Raw genomic sequence first — 11,655 nt, 5'->3', positions numbered from 1 at the left:
TGTAGCAAAGGATTTGTTCAGTCAAATAATCTAAAAATGCACATGATGACTCATACAGGGGAAAAACCGTTTACATGTAAAGTTTGTAGCAAAGGATTTGGTCGCTCAAATAGTCTAAAAGGACACATGAGGACTCATACAGGGGATTAACCCCTTACATGTAAAGTTTGTAGCAAAGGATTTGTTCTGTCAAATAGTCTAAAAACACACATGATGACTCATACAGGGGAAAACCCCTTTACATGTAAAGTTTGTAGCAAAGGATTTTGTCAGTCAAATAGTCTAAGAAGACACATGATGACTCATACAGGGGAAAAGCCATTTCTTTGTACAGTTTGTAGCCAAGGATATTTTCAAAAGGGACACCTAAAAACACATGAGTACTCATACAGGAGAAAGACCCTTTACATGTAATGTTTGTAGCAAAGGCTTTGTTCACTCAAATAGTCTAAAAATACACATGACTCATACAGGGGAAAAGCCATTTGCTTGTAAAGTTTGTAGCACAAGCTTTGGTGACAGAAATAATCGAAGAAGACACATGAGGACTCGTACTACAGGAGGAAAAAACTTTTAGTTGCAGTTTGTGGCAAACATTTTGGTCGACATGCACATATATTCATACGCAGAGAAGCTGTTAGTTGAACGGAAACACATTTTCAAAGGAGCCATCTTAGTTGATAAATGATATCAGACATATATGCAGGGATGGGGGGGGGAGCTGACTCCATATTAGTAAGTTATCACATAAGGTAAAAAATTATTATATATGTTGGCATGTGATGTATTGTTAGGTTGTAGGTCTGTTCTTTTGAAGCATGCATCCTCTCACAACATTATGGCACAACCTGTAGTACAGGTCAGGGCAGGTTGCATATTCTATAAATAAATAAATAAACACACTGTATACATATATGTGTGTTTAAATCAATCATTGTTTCTGCCGTTTTACTCTCACTACTGCTGCTCTGTTGCTGCTCTGACTCCTTCACCTCAGACGATCAATAAAGGGTTAGGGTTCATCTGTATTACCTGAAGCTCCTTGGTGGTTGATGTCAATATTATATTATATCTGTAGGCTACCACCTGCAAAATTCATGGTGTGACAATTTTAGAGGCAAAGACTGGCCATGGTGTTTGGCGAGGAACTTCTGGGGTGTGTGAACTCCCAGATGTAGGCCTACTGTCATCTTGCTCTCTGTGTTTTCATAGGACATTGTGAAAATGTAGGTTTTGGACCAGTGCTACTGTACATTGTAACAAGGCTCTGGTCGTGTTACTGAAATAAACTCTAATTTAACTTTAATTTTATTTAACAATGCATGAAACGGACCAAATGAATTTGAACCGTTTACCTTCCCACTATTACATGTGTCTCCACTTTTAATAATGTTTGATATTTTTCCCTTTACCTCTTTCTGTCTAGTGTCTACCTCTCTCTCCCTATGTTCTCCCCTCCACACACGCGCGCGTGCGCACGCACGCACACACACACACACACACATTTGAAATATTAATTTATGTCCACATAAACAGAAGTACAAGATGTACGAAGGACATGAAAAACTGCCAGTGCAGTCAGATAATGGGAAAACAGCCAGTTACAAAGTGCATTTAAGGCAGAGCATTGTTACATACAAAACAAAAGATGGCATACTTGTCGAACACAGCGGACAACAATCATGGGTAAAGGAAACAACGCCTCCTCCAAATTGAGCGGCTTCCTATAATAGCTGATATTGAGCAGTACCGTGCTACTTGTTTAGCCCTCCTTTTGGAGAGGCCGGCCATTTGAAGGCCCCTCACAACCAACTTGTGCACGTGGCTTCCAAAGATAAAAACCAAAAGTTTACATCTGCAGCCTAGCTGAGAGATGGTCTGCTCTAGCTGATGATATTTTAGCACGTTGGTTAGGAAGGCTTCCTCTAAGCTGTAATCAAAAGTACAGCCGACCTCGAGAATGAACCTCTCTATGGTTTTCATTAACAACAATGACATCAGGGGTGTTAGCTGAAATGTTAGAGAACACAGAATCATCGTCACACAGGCTAAACATGCTCGGCTTCACAGCAGTAGAAACTAATAATAAAAGCATCCAACTCTGTTCATGTTTTGAATATATCATAGTTTTTGCTCACTGCTTGACCATTTTTGCAAAAGAAAGTGTGACCCCACCACCCATAATAAAGGGATATTCACCCCCCCCCTATCTCTCTTGTTATGCATCCCATGTCTATAATGCATTATAAACATACTTATAAGGCATTATACTCTGCTTATAACACAGTATAATTATAGCTATGAGATGAATACTAATAGTGCTTAATAACAATAACACATTATAAAGCATATTGTAATGGATATAAGTTCACTTATTATAATATTTTATAATTGCTGGACACTCACAGACATTTTTCTTCTCAAGGATCATGATATTATAATTGCTATAGTATTAATACATAATGATAATGTGGTCATTAGGTGTAAAGTTTGAAGTAATTGCATTTCTGAAGGTGTAGGCAGAAACCTTTTGTGTTGTTCTTTTTCATATGTAATGCTATTTATTCTACTTTACTTAAAGCATCCAATGACCAGTGACTTAATCACACTATAATGTATTATATTATAACAGTTGTAATGCATTGTATAATTATTACAATGCATTACAACTATGAGAGTTATTATGAAACAAGATCCTGGCCAACAGAAAGGGTCTGTGAGTGACCTGCAATTATGAAGTAGTATGATACTTGACCTATAAGTCATTATAAAAGGCTTTATAATGTGATACAATTGCATTATGAGTACTTATGAGTCCTCATAACTGTACTTATACAGTTCTATAAGCCTATTACAATGACCTTATAAGTCATTATAATATGCATTATAATGTGTTATGATTATTGTTATGAAGCATTATAGACATATAGCATAGCATAGCAAGTGTTACCCAACAGGTTCTTCATGTATTATCATGTCATTATAATACACCAACAGGGATACGGCGTCTAACTTTTCAGCTGAGCGCTGCCGCCAACAGCTCAGCCATTCACTGGTCTGGCATTAGAAGCACCAACATCTGTGCCGTAATTCACATGATTACATTAGTTTTCATAATTAAATAACTCCATTCATAACACATTCTCTAAGCACTGCTGCTAAGCTAGAGAAACTCTTTGCCACAAATAGCAGATCTACAACTTAAGCTCACAATGCATCACAAATGCGACGCAGTTATTTTTGGCTAATGTTCCCCCCATGATGCTGGGGGTTCAAGTGGTTGAATCAGTTACTGGTTAACAGGCGGTGTGGGGTTAAAGATGCTATTTGTTGTGGCACTGTGGCAACAACATTTCAAATGGTCATAACTCGGTGACCATTGCTCTGATCAGAGCAATAAAGGACTAGTAATATAAATCTGCAAAGTAACTAGCAACTAAAGCTGACAAAATATGTAAACACGTACATTTGTTTGATAGTTATTGTTTTCATAATTTTACATTTTAATTAAAATATTTTTGGCAAACTGTCCACCACTGTCTAAAACTGAACAGGTAACATCAACATCATCTGTGCTTATTTCTTCACATTTTGCAGTGTAGGGTCATGGAGGTTGAGTCAGACTTCAGCTTCCCTCTTGTGGCCTCAAGGTGAAACTACATGACTCCTGTTTCACTCTGGTATCCATAACAACAGTTCAATAATAGATACGTCTATAAACATTGCACACAAAGTCCAACTACGGATCATCAGATGCACTGAAGCTGTGAGAATCTCTCAACGTGTCGCAATCCCACGCGCTGTGCAATACCAGCCCTTCTAGTTACACACCTCCTCCACCAGGCGGCGAAAGGCAACACTGCCTTGATCCTTTGTTGCTCATACTTGTAACAAGTTGACCCGGAAGTAAATGCGTGTGGTTTGTTTTGTTTATTTGCAACTTAATGGTGGAAATTGGATCATCAATGTAGGAACCTGGCGAAAAATGTCTCATAAAGGAGGTAGAATATGTCAAATGGAGTCTGTACGGCTGTCGATAAATGATCACCTGACGTCGGTGGGAGAGGAGATATTGTGTGTTTTGGAAAAACAGCGTGGTGTTGATGTTTGTGGTGTGAAGCTCAATGTCAGAGTGTTTGTGTTGGAGCGCCTCAGTGCGGCTGCAGAGTTCATGTGCAACCTCTTCCAGAGAGAGATAGAGACACTAGAAACTCTGCTGAAGAAACAAAACAAACTGCTGGATGTGATTTTACAGCCAAACATCAAACTACACAGAGCAGGTTGGTTCACGCTTCAAAAACACATGTTTACATTAAGTTCAACACTGTGATGCTGATGTAGCCATAGAATGGCTGTGATATTACATACATTTCATGTATTCCATAATATACACATAGATCACTCGACTGTAATAGGCCTCAGTTCTCAAACTGGGGTCCGGGGACCCCCTGGGGTCCTTGAAGAGGTTCCTGGGGGTCCCCAGTTAAATTAGTTAATATATAGCATCACAATCAGTTCAACCACATTAACAGTGTTTTATACTTTGTTTTTTCAGTCCCTGTCATGAGCTTTGTAGATCTGGATTTTTTTAAATGTTTGTAAAATCTTGCACATAATATTTTGGGGGTCCTTGACATGAAAGAGTGTGAGAACCACTTCTCTGGTGTGTGCCCCATATACCATACACTGTATCTGCTCACTGTTGGAGATGTGGTCCGTGGGAAAGTGGAGATATTCTACTAAATACACATTTTATACCAGAACCTTAAAATGCATATATCTCAATTTGTAGCAATTCATTATTGGGTGAGTACAAACGGAGCTCTCCAACAAGCTCTCCTGTTAATGCCTTCGCGATGACTCAACGACACAGAAGGGAGAGATCTATGGCTGTGTATATGGAATGGAATCCATGAAATGTACTGTATTTAATATCACAGCCCCTCTAGGGCCAGTGCTGATGCTACTGTACCTCATCTGTCCTCCTTCTGTCTGTGTGTAAAGAGGTTTCATCTGAACCACAACCTCCACAACATGAGGAGAGGAGCCCCAGTCTGGTCCAGGAGGAACCACAACCTCCACAGATTAAAGAGGAACAGGATGAGGAGGCTGACGCGTTGACATTACTACATAATAAGACCTGGTGCAACACTCTCTCAGGTAAAAACAATTACAAATAATAACTTTATGAGTACTTATCTAACAAGACTAAAACAATCAGCCCGTAGAGGCTGCTAGGTCAGATGGGTGTAGGTTCAGAAACAAAGTCAAGTTTACATTTCAAGGTGTTTATTGTATGTATACAGTATGTCCGTGCTTGTTTAAATAACTGGTACCTAAAGGAGAACTTTAGAACTTTCCCTTGTTCTAAATTTGGGTGATTCTTCTGTTTTTATGAACTCTTCTGAACCGTGCACCAGGTAAAGAAGCTACTTGTTGACACTTGAGTTGTGCACACAATTTCAAGTCAATTATTACACCCTGATTGCAATTATTGTTAGATAATCACAATTATTTTTGAATAAAAGCCATCATCGTTTCCGTGTCCAAAAATGTTAATAATTTTTCAAACATTTACAAAAATACCGGAAATAGCTGATCTACAAGCCCACAAGAGCTTGTAAATTGCCAGTATTTCTAAACATTTTTGAAAGTATAAAATTATTAAAGGTAGGCTTGATATTTTAGTGATTTTTTAAAAATAAGAATAAGTGTTAAATAGCTCTATATTCTGATAGCACTCATTGCTATAGCATGTTTGTTCAGTAACATGGGTCTCCCTGTATCTCCAGCTCTTTAGTAAACAGAAAATGCATTTTCAATTGACATTTGATCCTGAAAATGTATTTTATTTGTAAGAGCTGGAGAGACCCCTGTCACTGAAAAACCTCTATAGCAATGATTACTATCACAATATATTGATTGAACCTTTTAACAAAACAAAAACGTTTTCTTTTAACCCAAATCTATCAAATACCCTACCTTTAAGTATGGCCTATTTTGTCCTCAGTAAAAAATATATATATTTTGGTCCTGGTCATTGTCAGTCATTTTCTAGTTATTTGTTATATCTGCCCTGTGCAATTTTTGCTTATGAAATCGTAAAATTCGAAGATTGTTTTTTTAATTTATACTATTCCAATGTTCAATGTCAAAAGCATAACTAAAGCGTTAATTGCAATTATTTGTATGACAATTAATCTTCCAACAAAAATATCATGATTGTGACAACTGTAGGCTCGCGGATCTGACCACAACTGTGTGCATCTCATCCCTGTATTTCGCACAGTGCTGAAAAGGGAAAATGTACAGACTATCCGGGTAAAGGACTGGAGGAATGACGATGCCTGTCTGTCTCTACAGGGTTGTCTGGACTGCACTGATTGGGATATGTTTAAAGAGTCATGTAATGACATTGATGATCTTACTGATGTTATTTGTAGCTGGATATCCTATTGTGAGAATACGGTGATCCCTGTAAAACTGTTTTTACAGGGATCACCGTAGTATCCTAACAGCAAGCCATGGGTATCTAAGTTGCTTAAAGGGCTATTGCACAAAAAGGAAAAGGCATTTAAAGAGGGGAACCTTATAGAGATGCGCAATATAGAGAAAGAGAAATTAGGGCTGGAAAAATGAGGTATAAAGACAAAATAGAAAATCTGCTCAGGATGAATAATGTGGGCTCTGCCTGGAGTAGTATGAAAACTATTGTAGGACTTAAAGAAGAGGGTAACATACAACTTAGTGGCTATAATTCAGATCTGCAGTTACCAGAGGAATTTAATGAGTTCTATCCCAGATTTGATGTGCATGATTTCAAAGAGCAACATTCTGAGTTTAGGAAGGGGTTGGTGAAGTCCAAGGTTCATGATCTCTCCTTTGATGAACATAGTGTGATCATGCGTTTTAAAAGGTGTAAACCTAAGAAGAGTCCAGGCCCAGACAACATAGGTGACCGTCTGCTTACTGTCTGTGCAGAACAGCTAGGGCCTATTTTTTATTTCATTTTTTAGCTGCAATTTGCATACAGGGCAAGAGAGGAGTGTCCGATGCTACCATCACCTTATTGAACCTTCTATTTACACACCTGGAAGTTAGCTGCTTGTTAAAGGCTGATGAGAAGTCAACAAAAAGCTGCTTTTTGTTGACTTCTCATCAGCCTTTAACACCATTCAGCCACACATACTAGTTGAAAAATGAGTTAACAACTTTGGCTTAGATTCAGGTATTATTGGTTGGGTTCTTGATTTCCTCACAAACAGAACCCAGAGGGAATGGGTGAATGGGAAATTGTCTTGAGAACTAACATCATCCACCGGCTCACCCAAAGGTTGTTTATTGTATAAACTTTATTTCAGACACCATGGGTCCATATAAAAACAGAGCTACAAAGCAGACAACAACAACACATGAATAGCCTGAGTAGCAGACTATATTCATTTATTAAAAACATATAAGCATTGCCTCCAGTGTTTCCATAAACATGAGGAATACCTTGTATCACTCCGTGTGATCCCTGTTAAGGCCATAATTAATATATTCTTTGACTCCAACAGTCCAATTTAAACATGAAATTCCTCAATACAGCATGAAAGGTGGGTACATTACTGGTCACAAACATTTCACTTGCACTAGTCCATCTTGGAAGTTTCAGAAATATTCTAAAAGCATCATTATATGCCACCTGAAGTTTTTTAATTTTTGCACTGCTATAATGGCACCACAAGTGGGCTGTATATAGAGTGCAATATGTTTTAAAAAGTGATACTTTAACATTGTCTGTACACATCTGAAATTTTCGTGCCAGCATGTTGGCTTGCCCATATAGTTTACAACACTGGCGCTGCACATCATCGTCATCACAGAGATCATCCCTGATTATGTGACCCAGGTATTTAAACTTTTTCACAACCTCTAATACTTCACCTGCCAATGAGAAAGAGGGAAAGGTGAGCTTCTGATCGTCCTTAGTTCTAGAGATCATAACCACACTCTTTTTAGAGTTGAACTTTATATCAAACAACTTTCTGTATTCTGAGCATATACTGAGTAGCTGCTGTAGGCCAGCACTGTAAGGAGACAGTACAACTAAATCATCAGCATAAATCATATGATTGATAAGGTTATCCCCTAACTGTATCGATAAATCATTCATATATAAATTGAAGAGTACTGGCGAGAGAATTCCGCCCTGGCGTACTCCATTGGACACTAGAAAAGGTGTGGACGTACTCATTCCCCACCTAGCTTGCATGGTTTGGTGAGAGTACCAAAACTGCAAGATCCTTATTAAATACAAGGGGACACCTCGCTCTTGTAACTTTAAAAACAGTTTACCATGATTGATGCGATCAAAAGCCAGAGAGGCATCAAGGAAACAACACAAAAATATGGTACTATTAGACCTTCTGTACTGACTGACAATTTCCTTCAGTGAATAAATACATAAATCAGTGCCATGTTTTTTCTTAAAACCAAATTGATTGTCAGTTGTTTCTATATATTCATTGAGCCTTTCCATAAGGATACATTCTAGTACCTTGGACAAGATGCTCGCCAGTGCAATAGGTCTATAATTTTCTATGCTAGTTAGCTTACCAGTTTTGTTTTTGACAACAGGCACTAACAGGACAGATAACATGGATTCAGGCAATATGCCTGCATGGATCAACAACCCTGAAATACACATAGCAAGCAGCACTGAAACTCTATGGCTAGCATGCTTCAGATGTTCTGCTGTTATCTGATCATGACCACATGCTTTGGTAAAAGCCAATTTCTCAATGGCATAGCTCACCTCATCAGATCTGATAATCACACCATCACTGTGGGAAACCTCACCAACATTAAAAACCTCACTCTTGACGCAGTTAACAATGTTTTCATAGTGTCTTCTCCACAGCTCAGCAATATTTTCGGACCCAGTAATGCCATCTATACTAGAAGGCATTGGCATCTTACTGTTGTTAACCACCTTCACTTCCTTCCAAAATTCATAAACATTATTTTGTTGTAGCTTTTTGGCCATAGAGTTTGCCCTCATGGCCTGCTCATTTATTTTAATATATCGTACAGCATATTTAAACCTAGCATTTGCATGCTTCTTGTGGTCACACTCAGGGCCATGTCTAGGTTTTCCTGCTAAAACCCAACATTTAAAGGCTTCTTTAGCCTCTACATGTAGCTCATGAACATAGACATTCCATCCAGGTCTCAGATTACGTTGTTTACTCTTTTTTCTTTTAAAAGGTTTGCTTCCATTAACTAAACATTGTACTATCATGTCATACATTTTACACAGGTCACTATAATGTCTATCATTCTGTTTACATATCCTCAACAGGTAAATCAATATTACTTAAGTAAACATCAGTCAGTGACTTGTAATGTTGTAAGTCATCTGTGAGGATTGTCCAGTCCAATTTATCAGGTTGTTTTGGACTACCATGGCTGGCCAGCTCAGGTAGACCCTCAACATTTATAGTCAGAGAGACAGGCATGTGATCTGCTGTGGCCAGACCATACAAGATCTCAACCTTCTCTATACTATCATGAGCATCGGCTGTAGCTATACAGTGATCCAGCCAGGATGTCGTATGCCATGCTTCACTGATATATGTGTAGCTGCCTACTGGCAACAGCACCTTGCTGGACAGAATAACCTTATTGTCTTTACAAAATTGTGTTAGATGTTGACCAAACATTGAGTTGTTATCTGATATGTCAGCATTCAAATCACCCAGGACATATATGCATGTGTAAACATTTTCTTTAATATAGGAACTAATAAAAGCAAGCCTATTAAGGTATTCATCCTTATTTTTTTGACATTCATAAGGAGTGTAACCATTTAAAATGATGAAAACGTTCTTCTCATGCACAACGTTAATGCCTATGCACCAGTCCACTTCCAGCCTAATCACACTGACAAGTGGGTCGAGCTTCTTATGCCATAGAATGGCCACCCCCCCTGGGATCCTGCCATGCATTATTCTTGTACTTAAGTCTGTCGTTGATTCCCCTGCCCCATGGAAATCGTTATGGACAGAGTTAAGTTTATCAAGATCTTGTGTTGTTAAAAAAAGGCTCCTGTATACACAGTATATCAGCATTCTCTAGGAGCTTGTCAATAACAACGCGCTGCGCTCTCTCCCCTGCGCCCTGTCCGAGGCGCAGGCCACGCGAGTTATAAGACACAACTCTCATAGTTCATAAACAAGTCTATCATGTACTCGAAGCCCCAGCCTCGGGCTCACGCATCCTTATGACAGGCAGTAACTTTACACCTGCCCCAGCAGCAGCAGCCCTGGGCTTACGTGGCTCTTATAACCGCTGTACATACGTTCCTTCTGGCCAAAGCTGAGGATCATACATCTCGCCAACCTCTTTGCACTCAGCTGTTCTTTTAAATGAGCTGTACCGGGTTTGGTCAGTGTCTATCTTTAGACAGGTTATGTCTCTAGACAGTTTGTCTTTCAGATAACTAGCCAGTGTCTCTGTGTCCAAGTCGGGTGAGAATTTTGTGGCGAACACACTCACCATCTTAGTATTTACAGCTCGTATGTTCCCCACAGCACCGGTTCCAACAATGCCATAGGTCTTGTTTTCTCTGGGAAGAGTCAGATGAGGCTTGGCCTGTGCAGTAGACATTCCAGGGACATGTTTGCGGTATCCGTTCTTCACTACACGGCTCCATGCGGGTGACTTCGCCACTTCAGTGTTCCCTGCAGTGTTCGAGGCTATCTCCTCCACAACGCCGGTATACAGGACCGAGGCTCCAAGCGTAGGCTCTGTGGTTTCCACCCCGCGGCACAGGGCCACCTTACAGGCCTTGGCAGCGGGCGCTCTCGCCTTGCTGGCATCTGGTTGCTCAATCACACACAAGCGTTGATTTATATCTGCAGTTATCACACGGAGATCCTCACAGGTATTAGACTGCACACCCACAGCCTGCTTTATGGTGGATATATCCGCGCTTAAGCGCTCGATTAGAACTAGACAGTAGACATCAAGGCTGTTAAAAGTCATCGGTGTTAACTCATCTAAATGATGAGACACAAAGCGAGGAACATTTTTACCAGCCTCGTTGAGTAGTTTCAGACAACTCTTGATGTTATTTGCATCTTTTTGTGCCCCTTTATGAGCCACATTTCGCTGTGTACCTGGGCAAAGATCAAACAGAACTTTCTTTGAGCCTTCAATCCACTCTGACCCAAAGTGATTCACAGCCATTAGAACAATGTCATCCTGATTGACGGTCTTCATTTTAACAACGAGGAAGTTTAAGAGTTCATCTTCCACGATAGTTTTGCCATCAACCGTTGTGTATATTTCTGGTTTTATTCAAGGTTTGTTTGGAGCACCTCGAGCAGCACCAGCCACGTCCGCCATCTTGAACTTATAGAAGATGTACTTTCTCCACTCTTGTATAACCTGTATACTAATGATTGTAGGAGTCAACATGACAACAGACACATTGTTACATTTGCAGATGATTCTGTCATTGTTAGTCTTCTGAGTGATAGTGAGGCTAGTCATGAACCAGTTGTAGATGACTTTGTTTCCTGGTGTGAAGAGGCATTTCTACAACTTAATGTCACAAAGACATATGCATTGATTTTAGACGATCGCCACCAGCTCCTCAGAGTAGTG

This window comes from Gymnoscopelus braueri (genome assembly GCF_963280865.1).
Source record: "Gymnoscopelus braueri genome assembly, chromosome: 2".
Lineage (NCBI taxonomy): Eukaryota > Metazoa > Chordata > Actinopteri > Myctophiformes > Myctophidae > Gymnoscopelus > Gymnoscopelus braueri.
Note: the sequence above shows the minus strand (reverse complement) of the source record.